The sequence below is a fragment of the Anastrepha ludens genome, chromosome 6, assembly GCF_028408465.1.
Source record: "Anastrepha ludens isolate Willacy chromosome 6, idAnaLude1.1, whole genome shotgun sequence".
NCBI classification, from domain to species: domain Eukaryota; kingdom Metazoa; phylum Arthropoda; class Insecta; order Diptera; family Tephritidae; genus Anastrepha; species Anastrepha ludens.
In genome coordinates, this window is record NC_071502.1 from 81,680,147 (window position 1) to 81,699,257 (window position 19,111).

Below are 19,111 nucleotides of genomic sequence, written 5' to 3' on the forward strand. Positions count from 1 at the left end.
ACTTCGCTACCTACCGACGCGACGTGTGAAGGTTCGAGGTCATGACCTATGCTTTCCGGAGGTGCTGGATATGAGTTATTGTAAATGTATTGAGATACCTCGGTATTTTGTGTTGCTGTGTCTGTAAACGAATTAATTGAATTTAATGAATGCTTTAAACTGCAAGTCTTAAATGTCGAAGAAAGTCAATGAAAGTGTAAAATAAATCGGGTTGGTCACTATACAAAACAAAAAAAGAAGTTTAAAAGTTCACCCCTCTATTTAAAGCTTACATTGAGAGGATTTCGGCTTTGTTAAAAAAATGTTTGGGTTTTATCTTTCTAAAAACCGCCGAAACGGGAACTTCGGCTGGGATGCCGTCTGGGCCAGGAACTCTGTTCCTTTTGCGACTTCTTACCGTAGTTTAAGCTCTTTTTCAGTGAAGAGCGAAAGCATCTAATCATTTTGAGTGCTCTGGCCCCCTCGTAACAAAGGATGTGTGGGAAACAGTTTGTCTACGATGTTGCAGATAGCATCGCGGTATAGATGTGGACCTGTAGAGTTTGCTCGTAGCCTCCCCGTTACGATCTTATACCCCAGCCCCCGAGGGTTACCGCTTAGATCCCTCCGAAGTTCTTCTGATTTTCCTTTCTTTCTACCAATAATTACTTGTTTCAGCGCCTTTCGGGATTGCCAGAAATCGACGGCTTCCTGTTTTGCCTCTCTGTTTCGCCTGGCTCTGGCGTATCTTCTTCTATTGCGGAAACAGGCTTGTCTGAGCTCTACGAATATTCTGATGTCCACCAGTACACAGGCTGCCTTCTTGAGCGTAACCTTACACGGGACGCCGATGCATCGCAGCTTTTGGCAGTGCGAAAAAAAGAAATGCAATGAAGAAAAATTTTACAAAAAATGAGCAGAACTGCGCTATTTATTGGGCATTTGCCTTTATTTCTCACTGTCCATTATTTTGTTTGATTCCAAATATTAACATCCAGTCTAAACTGAAATTTTCTATAGTTAGCGCTTCTACATTTGGCTGCGAAATGCGAATGCGCGTGCCACTGTAGGTGTCTCTCACTTGTACCTATGTATGCACTTATTCGTACATGTGTGTGTGTGTGCATATTTAAAGCTAACAATATCAGCACGTGAGCGAATGTTTGGCACGCAACAATAACAATGACAAATGCACTTACACAACAGCTATCAAATGCGCTCCGCTGAAACTCTCTCAAAAATTAAGTCACTGAGGCGTATGAGTAGCTGCAACAGTTTTTGCCTCACTCGCTTGCACTTCACTGCATACAACCCCACTCATCCCTACTTAGTGAACTAACGTATTTAATGAATCTCTTTCATTTTGTTGCATTTGCTGGGCCACATTTTCACACTTGACTTTAAAAACAAAAAATGAGGAAGAGAAGCCCACGTGGTTGTTGCTAGGATGCAAGTCTCTTGCATTTGTCATATTGTGGTTCGCGTGAATGCATCTTTGAGGCTTTTAATTTTTACTTAGTGAACTTATCTGTATCGTCGTTACACTGGTTGAACTAATTTTGCAACGAGGGATATTTATAAGAATATTTTTAGTAATTTTAACGGCAAAGTAATCATTTCACGTGCTAGTGACACCGAGATTTCACCGGATAATATTGTTATAAAATAGAAATACATGGTTTAACGATACGATAAGTTCATATTTGATACTGGAACTGATGTGTCAATGGAAAGTCATGAATGCCTCCTTATGCCCATATGGCATTGCTCTACTTTGGATGTTACTTGGACAGCTCCTCAAGGCAACGATGGCGGCGCTGCAGCTAAAGGGTGTTTTTTTTAGAGGTTAGGTTTTCAAGTTGGCACTACTTTTTTCGTAGATGGTATTTTTGACAGCTGTCACTTGATTTATGCTCAGTTTGGTTTGCCATTTCATAATGAATAGACGAACGACCATCAAGCGCGTCGCACGTTCGGTGAATGGGCCCAAAACGAGATGGCCACCGATCCCGATTTTCACAAGAAAATTTTGTTCAGCGATGAAGCTAACTTTTGGTTGAATGGGTATGTCAATAAGCAAAATTGTCGCATTTGAAGTGAACATAATCCTCAAGCCATTGCTGAGACGCCGTTACATCCTCAAAAAGTCACTGTTTGGTGAGCTCTATGGGCAGAGGGAATCATTGGTCCATATTTCTTTAAAAATGAAGCCGGCCATAATGTTACAGTCAATGGAGAGCGCTATAGAGCCATGATTAATGACTTTTTCGTGTCTGAATTGGACGATGTTGATGTGGACGACCTTTGGTTCCAACAAGACGGCGCTACATGCCATACAGCCAACGCAACAATCGATTTATTGAAGGAAACTTTTGGTGAGCGCATTATCTCGCGCCGTGGACCTGTGGCGTGGCCTCCAAGATCGTGCGATATAACACCGCTGGACTATTTCTTGTGGGGCTATGTGAAGTCGCTTGACTACGCAGATAAGCCCGAGACGATTGACGTCTTGGAAGAGAATATTCGGCGCGTTATTGCTGACATACGGCCCCAATTGCTGCAAAAAGTGATCGAAAATTGGGCCTCTCGGCTGGAATTTATTCGAGCCAGCCGCGGCGGCCACTTGCCCGAAATCATTTTTAAAACATAATGGCAAACGCTTATTTTTATAGTAAAGCTAAATTCTTGGCCATAACATTAAATTATATACGTTTTATTTCATCTTGAAAACCTAACCTCTAAAAAAAACACCCTTTACTTAAACGTGGCTCCTTTAATTTGCGCCGTGGAATGCATAGCCTCTTGTAATAAACTGAAATCAACCAGAGAAACATCTTTAATTAAAATAAGGTATTTCGCTTAGCTCTTACCGACTTTTTAACGACAAAAAAAATGAACATTTTAAGTGAAGAAGAAAAAAATTACACTTATTTTATAAACAAACCAATCTTTAGTTATAATTAATATAAAATTTTGAGATGCATGCAAAGGCCAATATGTTAAATAATAGCCCTGTAAAATTTTAAGTTGATATCTTGATTCATTTTCGAGTTATATTCGACAGCGACGAAAAAAAAGTATTTCGAGAAAAACGCGATTAAAGTTTTCATTCTTACTCATCTATCGTTCGATGCTCATCACTTCATTGACTTTATAGCGACTTTTTAGATTTTATATTGAGCTTAAAACATTGAAAAGGTATTCATTGGATTGCAAATGAAGTTTTAAAACAAAAAAACGAGAATTTGAAAGTGCTGGAGGAGTTGCCCCCTTAAGCCAGAACTAATTAGGGTTTGAGGAAATAAACCGATGTTGTTTTTCCTTTCATCTTTTCTTTTTTATTTATATTCAATTTATAAATTACAAGGTTTATTTAATAGTTATTTATTAATTTTAAATTTTATTTTATCTTTTTTATACTTGATTTTACTCAAATTTGGTATCATAAAAAAAATCTGGTTTAATTTTGTCAAATAATGCTTATTCTTAGAAAGCTTCAAATCTTGGGTGATAATATTACCTTACAAGAGTCCTAGTCCAGATGTACACATGCGATCAGAAACTAGTTATGCCTGATTTTTGTTAGTCTTCAAGAGTTCCATTCCCTTCAATTACCTCCTTATGTCGATAAACGTAGTATTTAGTCCGAATGCTTGAGAACATGACTGTCCTAAGTATCATATTTCCGAACAATAAGTTGGTCTCACTTTGTTCTCATGATCTTTGAAAGGACTTTTGACGCGCGAGCGTATAATTGGGGTTTGTTACAAGAGGATCATATGCCCGAAACGCAGAATGCGTGCTTAAAAGGAAGGTCCACAGAAATGTAGAGACGTCACTTCATGAAGTCGTTACAACGATCGATAAATTCTCAAAATTCAAGCAGAGAAATTTGTGTATAATGCGGAAGCTAACTAAAGAGTCCAACGAGATACAGTAGCAGGTCGCTATCATCAATTTCATTACTTACCAAAATCAAATTAGTACAAATTTCAGGGAAAGAAAAAATGTGCTCTAATTCAAATGACAGCGAATACTATATTGATTTCTTTGAAATAATGAGAGGTAATGGAAATTGTGCTACTACACAGCTTTGGGTCCTGCGTCCTTCTTCTATAATATCCTCACTTTGGTTATTTAATTCAAGTTAATTTATTCAGTCCATGATGCTAGAATCTTACAGACTAGAGTGTCAAATTATATGGGTTAATGTACAAGATAACAAAACTTGACTAAATATTAGCTTAGGGAAAAAGAAATACATTATTTTCTCGGCGAATTGCTGTAGTGATCGATACCTGGTAAAGTAACAGACAATCAATTTAAAATGTATGCTAATTGTCAAGGGGACTTTTCACACTGAACAAATTCGTTCGCTGTTTTTCGTTTGTTCCATTCAGTTGTGAGATACAGGGTGTTAACAATGGAAATCAACAAAGACAAAATTCGATACATTTTACAGTTTTCCTTTGATAAAAGCGAAAATGCAGAAAAGCCGCTGAAATTGTGAATGATGTTTATTGTACCGATAGTTTAACAGCTAATTACATGCCATTTTTGTTCGTCGCTTCCGTTCAGGCATTTTTGATGTTAAAAAAAAATTCGATAAAATCACAAAAATAATCCAAGTTGTCCGCCATGTTATGATCGTAGTATCGCCCAGTAGCTAAAGATCGACCATAATAGAGTTTTGAACCATTTACGCACAAATTTTACGCAAGAATAATGGAAAACTATGAGAAATAACGCTCAAGAGATAACTAGAAAGTATTTCTGTGTAAGGAAAAATCAGTACCTGGTAAACCCTTTAAAATGATACTAAAGTGGTCTAGAAATTTCAAAGGATCAACTTTTTCTGATATTTAATGTATAGGTTTTAAGGATATATTCTCAAATTTGTGGAAGGATGTTCCCAGTATTTTCGATTCTACAACCGCTTTAGCAAGTAGAGTCAGATTCGTCACGAGGCGGCATCAATAGTCGAAATTTTAAATGGTTAAAACTTTAAACTTAATTAACTCAAAACTACTTTTTTCAGCCTGCTGTTGTCACAAAAAAAAAATAATCTACCGAAACACCTGAAATTTCAATATGTTGTTCACAACATCAATGGCTATCGCCATCATATCAGATTATCATTTCGTATTTTTTTGATTAAGAAACTGAAAGAAAAAACGATTTTTGGAGTGTCAAATTCAAAAGCGCGCCATTTTGTAAATTTTTTTTTTTATTTTAGTACGGGACCCATGTTAGCATCAGGCTATCAAGTCTCCCGACACAGTTCAGCCTGGATTTACAGGACTTGACTACTACTGATGTGGTTGGAGGACTGTCTAAGGCCATAAGCGCAGCTTGGCTGTCGCTGCAGACACAAATAGATCTGCCTCTCCATCGTTTTTCCACAACAAAGTTCATCGCTTCTTGAACCGCATACACCTCCGCTTGAAACACAGATGCATGCATTTCCAGAGCAAAGTGCAGTTTTGTTCTGCTGGATTCCACGTAGACCGCAGAGCGGAGACATGCTCGGTCCTGGAGCCATCCATTAAAATGCGAAAACAGTGTTTGCCGGGCTCATTTTCAAAGCTTGACCACAACTGAGCCTCTGGCAGCACTACACTGTATCTCTTTTCAGATACGACTCTTGATGGCATCTAGTCAAAGGCATGGAGAGAGTCATTGGATCGAATTCCATGCCTTCTCTGTTGTCAAATGCCGGACAGGGGCCGTACCAGTTCCCACTGTGTTTCAGCCTGCAGATGGCTTTCAAGGTCTCTCCTTGGATAAAAGCAACAAGTGGTGGTAAGCCAATCAGAGCATCTAATTCCGGGCCCGAAGTAGTCGAAAAAGCTCCGGTGCAACAGATGGCCACAGTGCGTTGTAGTCTCGATAAGGTCCACGAGAGAGAGTCTACTCGTTCAGATCACTGATGCATAGGTGATAATAGGTCTTATCTTATCTATTTGATTTCTTTTGATAGCTGGATTGTGAATCCTTTTAGCTTAGAACGAGTGCATCAAGCTTCCTCCCTCTGGTAATGAGGACAATACCAGTTTTGGTGGGATTTGCCGATAGTCCATTCTCACAACACCAAGTGTTAATCATATCCAGAGTTTTCCGCACTTTATCAGACAGGCAACGTCGTCCGCATATGCTTGTGTGTAGACTCCCGAATCGTTTAAGGTGGTGAGTAGAGGATCAATAACCATGCACCAGAGCAACGGATACAGCACAGCACCTTGTGGGCAGCCTCTATTAACCACGGGTGGCACCAGCAGGTCCTCCTTCCCCAGCACCCGGTCTACACCATGTCTACTGGCAGACCTGCACATACTGTCAAAAGTGGCATTATCAAAAGCCCTCTCTATATCCAAAAAGATGCCCATAGCGTAGTCCCTCCTGTCGATGGCCCGCTATATCCTAGCAACAAGGTTTTGCAGTGCCGACTCGCAGGATTTTCCGCTTTGATAGGCATGCTGAAATGGAGATTGTATGCTGCTGCCCCAGATTGTATGCTGGGCATTGGCATCGCAGCAGAGAACGAGGCCTAGACTGCGCCGCTCACAGAACCTTGCGAGACTGATGGCCTTCCGGGGCATCGTTAGGAAAATAAGCAATCACAAAACTCAGCCATCCCCTTCTACCCTTATAACAAACCTCAGCAGCTACCAGGTCCTGACAACAGAATTGCTCAAGACTCGTCAAAGTGAGATGGGATGATACTATAAGACCGGGCCTAGGTCTACTCGAACTCTTGTCATATAATACCGTGGCCGCTTTCAACGCACTAAAGCCACAGAAGCGGCCCCCAAATTACCAGGGCTCTTGCACTGTTGTTATATGAGGTAATGTGTGCAGCTGGGTAAGCCGTCTACTTAAGAGTGCAGTAGCGGCTTTGGAATACTGCAAGTTAGTCTGTGTCACCGTCAGGGGACGGTAACTACAGGAACCACAGTCTGAGCCACTCATTTGGGATAGACATGGAAGGTGACAGTCCCAAAGAAGAGACTCAGACGGTTCATGTACCGAGAGCCCATGACATCAACATCTTCTTTCCCTTCTTGTCACGCTTTTCGATTTCCCGGCTTCTGTGGGAGGTCGTGCGGCCACCGAAGCAGTCTTACAACTCAGGCCCTCCGAAACTAGGAAACGTTCATCCGTCCCTGAAGAAGAGAAGATTGCGATAGCAACCCCCGTTTCCTCCAGGATGCGCTCTCGCTCATAGAGCTGAGAGACTCGGGTAATGGTTGGGGCCTCCAGAATCTATGCCCCTGCCGCCGAAGCGGGTGGATTGCCACTTGTGTGGGTTTCACCTGGAGTAATTAATCCATTGTTGTCCATTACCAAGGTTAGTTTTTGTTCGGGACTCCTCCCTAGCCAGTGTGGTTCGCGGATGGCATCCTGATTCTGTGCCAACTTTGAGTCATCACACGAGTGTTGGAACCTAACCCAGCTGGGAAAGCGACTATTACAACAATTGGACAATTTTTTGATGAATTGGAAGATCTTAGTTCTGCAGAAATCAGAGATAATTTAAAATTTCTGTAAAGCACGCACTGGTGATACGAGAGATAGGGACAAGCTCCCCACGCGGCATCAAAATGGGCTATGAGCCTGAGTGTGCCCCATAGGACAACCGCTTCAACCTAACCTAACGTAGCATATGGAGTAAATTCATTTGGACAAGCCGTGTTAAAAAGTGGAAAGCGAGGTTAAAATTTCTTGGCCATTTAAATTTCTGGGGGCATTCGATAAGAATTTTAAAATGAATGAGTCGGTATTAAATGAGTTTTATTGCTACATAATTTCGTATTGAAAATTGGTCATTGTTTGTTAATAAAATGAAATATATAAAAGCAATATCGGCTCACTCGCTCAAAACAAGAATATGCGTCATAGTTGGTACTTTCCTAATGAGCCACAGAAAAATAAAATGCCTTCCTTCATATAGTATTCGTAATAAAAAGTATAAATGCATTCATAATAAAATAAATAGTAATAAAGAAAAATGGAGTAATCAATCGATTTCTGATCTTTATTTCGGCAAAATTAATTAGGCACGTTGGTATTTTCACTCGTGCATTAATAGCGCTAATGACATTCGCTCAATCAAAGATGGCCTTTAATTCCCATTTCTCACCGTTCGTCAACGAACGGTTACAATAACCAGCTGTTGGTCATTTTCTTGTCGCCAAAGAAGGTGACCGCACATTATTCAAGAAGCTGCATTCATCAGTTCAGCAATCTCGCAGCGGTCTGCAATGAAAAGCAAGCAAAAACAGATAGGGTCACCAGGCGTAACGCACACACTATTTTAAATGTATAAGTATTACATGTCATGGGCGTTGTGAGAGTATTTCAAATGGGGATCTTTCTTGTTTTTAATTAATCTCGTTCACCATCAGACAATTACACCACCCATTCGCTTTGCTACTTTATCCAGCTTAGAAGAGGCAGAACTAACGGTAGGGGTATTGAGCCCGATGAAGCCAATATCAGCGACATACGCATCCTGGCTGAAACCTCGTTTGCTATCAAACGGCTCAGAGAGGTCTTTCTGAATTTTGCTGACGCTGCTGGTAATGAACAACGTCATTTTGGAGTGCTGTATTAGTTTTGTTGGGACACCAAATTCAGACATCGCGGCATGTAGGTAACTTCTTTTCGCGTCTTTCAAATCTACGAAAATATGGGTCTTTTGCAAGCCTTGGCGTATTGCGAATATCTGGTCGGTTATAGATTTCCCAAGTCTACAGCTACACTGATAATAATAAGGTTCAATCAGTTACTTGATGTTGTCCTTCAATCTTTCACACAATACGCTCGAAAGAAACTCTAACGCAATACTTGGAAGACAAATTCCGGGGTAGTTGGCATAGATTGCAGATCCCTTTTTTTTTTTTGATGAATTTGGCAGATCATATTTAAATTTCAATCGACAGGCATGTACAGTAAAACAAAGAATAATTTCATTCTCATTTGCCTATAGGCTTTGCTGAGGCAGAGCTTTTCAGCAAAGCGAATGCGATTCTATTTTTAATTTCAAAACCGACGGTTTTTAGGGATCATAAAGTTTACAATTTTAGCTTCAAGAACATAATATGTATAATACATAAAACATTTCATTATATCCCCAGTCCCTGCTATGGCCATAATATAGCTTTACGTCGAGCGACCTGGGGGAAGCCACCAAATTTAATAGCATTACCCATATTTTGCGATGCCGTCTAAGTTTTTTTGAGGTACCTAAACCAGAAAAATTAGTTTATGCTTAACGCATAAGTACCCCAGGCTTGAAGGCTTAGTGTATTATATCGAACAGAGGGCGATTATGGTGTTGCAGAATATTGCATTTTTGAACTCAATTTTCTTTATTTGCGCAACCTCCATTTACCGAATAGAATGAGTGAACGTATTTCGATGGAATTATATCTGGTTTGACTTTCAAATAGCTTTGGCGTTAAGGGGTTATACGCTGTTATGAAGCAAATAAAAGACGGGTTGTCAAGGATTTATCCTGAAGAAACTTCAGAATATTTTAATTTGAAAATTTTTGGCGGTTATAAAAGCATCCTTCAAGAACGTAACAAAATTTTTTATTTATGAAAATGTTAATTATAGAGCGCGCTGCAGGCGATTTCTGGAACCTCCTTTAAAAAAAGACGATTTACGGCGTACATCGTAACTCAGGATTGGATTATCTGAAATCAAAAAACCAAACAAATTTTGTTAATATATTAGATTATCTAGTAATTAATCGTTCGGCTAATCAAAATAGTGAGTTTTCACAAAATGGCAGCTTAAAATTTGGCCGTAAATTGATTATAAAATGGAAAATAAGTATCAGATTTACAAAAGGAATGATTAATTACTAGAAAATGTATCTTTAAAGATTCAAGCAGAGAAATTTGTGTATAATGCGGAAGCTAACTAAAGAGTCCAACGAGATACAGTAGCAGGTCGCTATCATCAATTTCATTACTTACCAAAATCAAATTAGTACAAATTTCAGGGAAAGAAAAAATGTGCTCTAATTCAAATGACAGCGAATACTATATTGATTTCTTTGAAATAATGAGAGGTAATGGAAATTGTGCTACTACACAGCTTTGGGTCCTGCGTCCTTCTTCTATAATATCCTCACTTTGGTTATTTAATTCAAGTTAATTTATTCAGTCCATGATGCTAGAATCTTACAGACTAGAGTGTCAAATTATATGGGTTAATGTACAAGATAACAAAACTTGACTAAATATTAGCTTAGGGAAAAAGAAATACATTATTTTCTCGGCGAATTGCTGTAGTGATCGATACCTGGTAAAGTAACAGACAATCAATTTAAAATGTATGCTAATTGTCAAGGGGACTTTTCACACTGAACAAATTCGTTCGCTGTTTTTCGTTTGTTCCATTCAGTTGTGAGATACAGGGTGTTAACAATGGAAATCAACAAAGACAAAATTCGATACATTTTACAGTTTTCCTTTGATAAAAGCGAAAATGCAGAAAAGCCGCTGAAATTGTGAATGATGTTTATTGTACCGATAGTTTAACAGCTAATTACATGCCATTTTTGTTCGTCGCTTCCGTTCAGGCATTTTTGATGTTAAAAAAAAATTCGATAAAATCACAAAAATAATCCAAGTTGTCCGCCATGTTATGATCGTAGTATCGCCCAGTAGCTAAAGATCGACCATAATAGAGTTTTGAACCATTTACGCACAAATTTTACGCAAGAATAATGGAAAACTATGAGAAATAACGCTCAAGAGATAACTAGAAAGTATTTCTGTGTAAGGAAAAATCAGTACCTGGTAAACCCTTTAAAATGATACTAAAGTGGTCTAGAAATTTCAAAGGATCAACTTTTTCTGATATTTAATGTATAGGTTTTAAGGATATATTCTCAAATTTGTGGAAGGATGTTCCCAGTATTTTCGATTCTACAACCGCTTTAGCAAGTAGAGTCAGATTCGTCACGAGGCGGCATCAATAGTCGAAATTTTAAATGGTTAAAACTTTAAACTTAATTAACTCAAAACTACTTTTTTCAGCCTGCTGTTGTCACAAAAAAAAAATAATCTACCGAAACACCTGAAATTTCAATATGTTGTTCACAACATCAATGGCTATCGCCATCATATCAGATTATCATTTCGTATTTTTTTGATTAAGAAACTGAAAGAAAAAACGATTTTTGGAGTGTCAAATTCAAAAGCGCGCCATTTTGTAAATTTTTTTTTTTATTTTAGTACGGGACCCATGTTAGCATCAGGCTATCAAGTCTCCCGACACAGTTCAGCCTGGATTTACAGGACTTGACTACTACTGATGTGGTTGGAGGACTGTCTAAGGCCATAAGCGCAGCTTGGCTGTCGCTGCAGACACAAATAGATCTGCCTCTCCATCGTTTTTCCACAACAAAGTTCATCGCTTCTTGAACCGCATACACCTCCGCTTGAAACACAGATGCATGCATTTCCAGAGCAAAGTGCAGTTTTGTTCTGCTGGATTCCACGTAGACCGCAGAGCGGAGACATGCTCGGTCCTGGAGCCATCCATTAAAATGCGAAAACAGTGTTTGCCGGGCTCATTTTCAAAGCTTGACCACAACTGAGCCTCTGGCAGCACTACACTGTATCTCTTTTCAGATACGACTCTTGATGGCATCTAGTCAAAGGCATGGAGAGAGTCATTGGATCGAATTCCATGCCTTCTCTGTTGTCAAATGCCGGACAGGGGCCGTACCAGTTCCCACTGTGTTTCAGCCTGCAGATGGCTTTCAAGGTCTCTCCTTGGATAAAAGCAACAAGTGGTGGTAAGCCAATCAGAGCATCTAATTCCGGGCCCGAAGTAGTCGAAAAAGCTCCGGTGCAACAGATGGCCACAGTGCGTTGTAGTCTCGATAAGGTCCACGAGAGAGAGTCTACTCGTTCAGATCACTGATGCATAGGTGATAATAGGTCTTATCTTATCTATTTGATTTCTTTTGATAGCTGGATTGTGAATCCTTTTAGCTTAGAACGAGTGCATCAAGCTTCCTCCCTCTGGTAATGAGGACAATACCAGTTTTGGTGGGATTTGCCGATAGTCCATTCTCACAACACCAAGTGTTAATCATATCCAGAGTTTTCCGCACTTTATCAGACAGGCAACGTCGTCCGCATATGCTTGTGTGTAGACTCCCGAATCGTTTAAGGTGGTGAGTAGAGGATCAATAACCATGCACCAGAGCAACGGATACAGCACAGCACCTTGTGGGCAGCCTCTATTAACCACGGGTGGCACCAGCAGGTCCTCCTTCCCCAGCACCCGGTCTACACCATGTCTACTGGCAGACCTGCACATACTGTCAAAAGTGGCATTATCAAAAGCCCTCTCTATATCCAAAAAGATGCCCATAGCGTAGTCCCTCCTGTCGATGGCCCGCTATATCCTAGCAACAAGGTTTTGCAGTGCCGACTCGCAGGATTTTCCGCTTTGATAGGCATGCTGAAATGGAGATTGTATGCTGCTGCCCCAGATTGTATGCTGGGCATTGGCATCGCAGCAGAGAACGAGGCCTAGACTGCGCCGCTCACAGAACCTTGCGAGACTGATGGCCTTCCGGGGCATCGTTAGGAAAATAAGCAATCACAAAACTCAGCCATCCCCTTCTACCCTTATAACAAACCTCAGCAGCTACCAGGTCCTGACAACAGAATTGCTCAAGACTCGTCAAAGTGAGATGGGATGATACTATAAGACCGGGCCTAGGTCTACTCGAACTCTTGTCATATAATACCGTGGCCGCTTTCAACGCACTAAAGCCACAGAAGCGGCCCCCAAATTACCAGGGCTCTTGCACTGTTGTTATATGAGGTAATGTGTGCAGCTGGGTAAGCCGTCTACTTAAGAGTGCAGTAGCGGCTTTGGAATACTGCAAGTTAGTCTGTGTCACCGTCAGGGGACGGTAACTACAGGAACCACAGTCTGAGCCACTCATTTGGGATAGACATGGAAGGTGACAGTCCCAAAGAAGAGACTCAGACGGTTCATGTACCGAGAGCCCATGACATCAACATCTTCTTTCCCTTCTTGTCACGCTTTTCGATTTCCCGGCTTCTGTGGGAGGTCGTGCGGCCACCGAAGCAGTCTTACAACTCAGGCCCTCCGAAACTAGGAAACGTTCATCCGTCCCTGAAGAAGAGAAGATTGCGATAGCAACCCCCGTTTCCTCCAGGATGCGCTCTCGCTCATAGAGCTGAGAGACTCGGGTAATGGTTGGGGCCTCCAGAATCTATGCCCCTGCCGCCGAAGCGGGTGGATTGCCACTTGTGTGGGTTTCACCTGGAGTAATTAATCCATTGTTGTCCATTACCAAGGTTAGTTTTTGTTCGGGACTCCTCCCTAGCCAGTGTGGTTCGCGGATGGCATCCTGATTCTGTGCCAACTTTGAGTCATCACACGAGTGTTGGAACCTAACCCAGCTGGGAAAGCGACTATTACAACAATTGGACAATTTTTTGATGAATTGGAAGATCTTAGTTCTGCAGAAATCAGAGATAATTTAAAATTTCTGTAAAGCACGCACTGGTGATACGAGAGATAGGGACAAGCTCCCCACGCGGCATCAAAATGGGCTATGAGCCTGAGTGTGCCCCATAGGACAACCGCTTCAACCTAACCTAACGTAGCATATGGAGTAAATTCATTTGGACAAGCCGTGTTAAAAAGTGGAAAGCGAGGTTAAAATTTCTTGGCCATTTAAATTTCTGGGGGCATTCGATAAGAATTTTAAAATGAATGAGTCGGTATTAAATGAGTTTTATTGCTACATAATTTCGTATTGAAAATTGGTCATTGTTTGTTAATAAAATGAAATATATAAAAGCAATATCGGCTCACTCGCTCAAAACAAGAATATGCGTCATAGTTGGTACTTTCCTAATGAGCCACAGAAAAATAAAATGCCTTCCTTCATATAGTATTCGTAATAAAAAGTATAAATGCATTCATAATAAAATAAATAGTAATAAAGAAAAATGGAGTAATCAATCGATTTCTGATCTTTATTTCGGCAAAATTAATTAGGCACGTTGGTATTTTCACTCGTGCATTAATAGCGCTAATGACATTCGCTCAATCAAAGATGGCCTTTAATTCCCATTTCTCACCGTTCGTCAACGAACGGTTACAATAACCAGCTGTTGGTCATTTTCTTGTCGCCAAAGAAGGTGACCGCACATTATTCAAGAAGCTGCATTCATCAGTTCAGCAATCTCGCAGCGGTCTGCAATGAAAAGCAAGCAAAAACAGATAGGGTCACCAGGCGTAACGCACACACTATTTTAAATGTATAAGTATTACATGTCATGGGCGTTGTGAGAGTATTTCAAATGGGGATCTTTCTTGTTTTTAATTAATCTCGTTCACCATCAGACAATTACACCACCCATTCGCTTTGCTACTTTATCCAGCTTAGAAGAGGCAGAACTAACGGTAGGGGTATTGAGCCCGATGAAGCCAATATCAGCGACATACGCATCCTGGCTGAAACCTCGTTTGCTATCAAACGGCTCAGAGAGGTCTTTCTGAATTTTGCTGACGCTGCTGGTAATGAACAACGTCATTTTGGAGTGCTGTATTAGTTTTGTTGGGACACCAAATTCAGACATCGCGGCATGTAGGTAACTTCTTTTCGCGTCTTTCAAATCTACGAAAATATGGGTCTTTTGCAAGCCTTGGCGTATTGCGAATATCTGGTCGGTTATAGATTTCCCAAGTCTACAGCTACACTGATAATAATAAGGTTCAATCAGTTACTTGATGTTGTCCTTCAATCTTTCACACAATACGCTCGAAAGAAACTCTAACGCAATACTTGGAAGACAAATTCCGGGGTAGTTGGCATAGATTGCAGATCCCTTTTTTTTTTTTGATGAATTTGGCAGATCATATTTAAATTTCAATCGACAGGCATGTACAGTAAAACAAAGAATAATTTCATTCTCATTTGCCTATAGGCTTTGCTGAGGCAGAGCTTTTCAGCAAAGCGAATGCGATTCTATTTTTAATTTCAAAACCGACGGTTTTTAGGGATCATAAAGTTTACAATTTTAGCTTCAAGAACATAATATGTATAATACATAAAACATTTCATTATATCCCCAGTCCCTGCTATGGCCATAATATAGCTTTACGTCGAGCGACCTGGGGGAAGCCACCAAATTTAATAGCATTACCCATATTTTGCGATGCCGTCTAAGTTTTTTTGAGGTACCTAAACCAGAAAAATTAGTTTATGCTTAACGCATAAGTACCCCAGGCTTGAAGGCTTAGTGTATTATATCGAACAGAGGGCGATTATGGTGTTGCAGAATATTGCATTTTTGAACTCAATTTTCTTTATTTGCGCAACCTCCATTTACCGAATAGAATGAGTGAACGTATTTCGATGGAATTATATCTGGTTTGACTTTCAAATAGCTTTGGCGTTAAGGGGTTATACGCTGTTATGAAGCAAATAAAAGACGGGTTGTCAAGGATTTATCCTGAAGAAACTTCAGAATATTTTAATTTGAAAATTTTTGGCGGTTATAAAAGCATCCTTCAAGAACGTAACAAAATTTTTTATTTATGAAAATGTTAATTATAGAGCGCGCTGCAGGCGATTTCTGGAACCTCCTTTAAAAAAAGACGATTTACGGCGTACATCGTAACTCAGGATTGGATTATCTGAAATCAAAAAACCAAACAAATTTTGTTAATATATTAGATTATCTAGTAATTAATCGTTCGGCTAATCAAAATAGTGAGTTTTCACAAAATGGCAGCTTAAAATTTGGCCGTAAATTGATTATAAAATGGAAAATAAGTATCAGATTTACAAAAGGAATGATTAATTACTAGAAAATGTATCTTTAAAGATTGAGTTAAAATGGTTGACCGATCAAACAAGCCGTTTTCGAGATATCGTGTACACCGACTTGAAAAATGCCGTTTTGAAAAAAACACGTTTAAAGTTTCAATACCTACCTTAAAACGTGCCGAGACATCTCTACATATTTAGGTATAACTCCGAAAGTATTGCTTAGATCTACTTCAAATTTCGTGCGTATACTTTTGAATATATGTACATTACAAAAATGCAATAAAAAAATCGATTTTTTTGAAAGTCATAACTGTGTATAACCCCTTAAAAGCTTTGACTTTCAGAGTCATATTAGGTACTTTTTCATTTGAAGTCTTTTATTTGCAGCTGCCTAAAACAGCTCCAATGCATTTTAAACAGCTTTATTTGCTTAATACTGCATTATATGTTGTTGTTTTTGTTGAAGTGGTTGAGTACTTCTACGCAAATGCTCCCAATTAGCGGCTAGCCGTTTTACTACCAAAGTTCTCGTGTGATATTTTTGTTTATTATTTTTTTTTTTTTTTTGTTTCTTGAGTCAGATCCATTTCGTGAGAGCGAAGTATAGGAGCAAACTTTTTATCTCTATGTTTGAGATTTCATTAACTTGCTGAAGAAAGGCTTACCGAAAGAGCAAATTCTTGCTCTAGCTGGGCCAAGACATTCTCATAAGTAGTGGAAAAGACTTTCTTTCGCCCCCTACAGCTGACAGCTTCTGCAGATGGAACTGAGAGAAAGGTTAAGTCTGGCTGCATGATAGCCTACCCTCCAATGACCTTTAAGGGTTGCAGTGATGCGTGAGATGCTTGGACGAGAGCGTTCTAACAGGTAATTCGTCCTCTGGATGCTGTACGAGGGACATGTTGTAGCGCATGTATTTAACTGCTTCAACCTTCTTTCAGCTGAAGCATAGTAATGTGAAGCAGTGCATGTTTTTATTGTCTCTCTTGTGTCGAATCTTTTCTTGCTAGCTCATCTGCTATCTCATTACCCCGTATGTTCCTATGACCGGGAAGCAATATCAGAGTAACTTGAAGACAATAACCAAGCTGTTCTAGTTCCGCGTTATATACTTAGAAATACAACATACAGCTTGGCTAAATAATCTGCTTGCAACCGCATCTTCTGACGAGGAGAGGTACATATGTAAAGAGAAAAAGTTTCAGACTAATTTTTGGCACCGTTTGGCTGTAATCCAAGCCTTCATAATAATTTAATATTTTATTTTAGTTCTTCCAACAATATCGATGCCATTTTGTGGTTACTGATGATGTTGATGCCGAGTTAAGTTAATGAAGTTATAATTAAAGAACTTGTAACTCCCAGGATTAATTTCAGCACCTCGGGATTGTAAATGATAACAACATCCAAAAAATCCCGGGGTAATAAAAATTGAAAAGATTTACATGGCTAATATATAGCAAAGCATAGGTATAGGCACTGCCCCAGGTTGTCGAAGAAAGGAACAGCCAGTCACCCACCAAACCAGGTGCACGTACTTTAACATTGGCAAGACCACTAAGTTGCAAATCCAAAGAACGACTTGTGGGTTGAGTCCTCATTATGCAGCCTTTCTACCCGATTTTCAATGTGGAGCTTCCAATGGAGTTTGGAGTCAAGTATCACACTTAGCTTCAGTTGAAAGCGGGGGAACATAGTTATTTAATCTAGGAAGTCCAAAGTGTGGAGGTTTATATTTTCTGGTAAATGTCATTAGCACCGTTTTATCAGAATTGACTCTGAGTAGTCGGCGTATGGTACTACCTTAACCCCACCCTTTTATAACTTAGTCAGAACTTCATCAATAGCAACTAGCCAAAGCAGAGACTAAAGTACACCAGATTAAGCCGTCCCCCTGTGCACAAATCTGGTGACTTTAGCTCCTCCTGCCACCGCAGTAGCAAAACATACATGAACATCGTTTTCATTGCTTTTTTAAAAAGGGGAAAACTAAATTGACCTTCTCTACTGTGAAGTAAAGTATACGCAACGGATACCTCTGCTTGCACTTTCCCCATTGAAATTTTAAAGGCGTTTAAGAAATGTAATTGAAGACTTTTACCATATAAAATCTATAGTTTCACATATCAACGCAATTTTTCCTTGATAACAAGAAAATTTGATTTTTGCGGCACTTTGCAACAAGGAAATATTTTTCGATATGGAAAATTTACTTGAACGCAAAGACAGAAGATCATAATAAGAGTTGGGCATAATGTACAAAGTAATTAATGCACTAAACTGATAGCTAAAACATTGAAAAACAGAAAACTTAGTCATAATGAAATCCTTATTTCAACCACCATTAAAAAATTTGTGATAGTGCAAAAGGCCCAACCCTGATCATAGTAATATACAGCTGATATGGTAGCTCAAGGATTTGTTTTAAAAATGTTCACGAAAATTTAGTAGAACTTCATACAATGCCCGTGCATTATCATCCGAATACTTTCAGCTGTTACCGATAGCAGTTTTAATTTTCCTTCTTCTTATGTGCTTTTGTTCCGATTTATTTGGGGTCAGTTCTCCTTTTCTCTCATCTCAGTCTCCTTTTCTCTCATCTCGGTGTTTAAGTTCGCAAGTTTCATGTCGCTTTTGATCTGCTTCGTCCATGTGTGCTGGGATCGCCATGGCATCCTCGAAGCCGTGACGATGTACATTATTTTTTTGTCATATACAGATTCAGGCTTCCTCTGAACATGACCGCACCAGCGAAGGCGGTTTATCGGTATCGGTTTAATACTTTTTCTAACAGAGTGACCATATCATATCATCATCTTCCTTTTTGCTGTTTGGAGTTTTCTTTCTTAAGGCTTTTTTAGAGGCCGGCACTCGACTTCATATAACAGGGAGAGATGCACAGGAATTTAATAGGTTTTGCCTTTTAGATGGCACAGCATCCTTCTGTCGCTTGGCAGGCTGGTTAGTGTTTTCCATTTTAACCAATCTCAGCTTACCCAATGCTGTTCGCCTTCATTGACTTCTCCGGTTTTTGTTAAAATGCAGTCCAAGCACTTAAACATGTAGACCTCGCTTAGTACGCTGTGAGTCAGCAGCACCGGTCATCTGCTTGTTGATGTGGAATTGGTGGAAAGCTCACGGCGCAAGAACTATGCCTTCTTCAAAACGAGTAGGTTTTGCCACTGACTAAGTGTGGCTGCTTTTTCGCACAATGTCATCTGCGGACAGTATAGTCTAGTAGTACTTCAAATATAAATTTTTATTTTATTTACTTTTTCA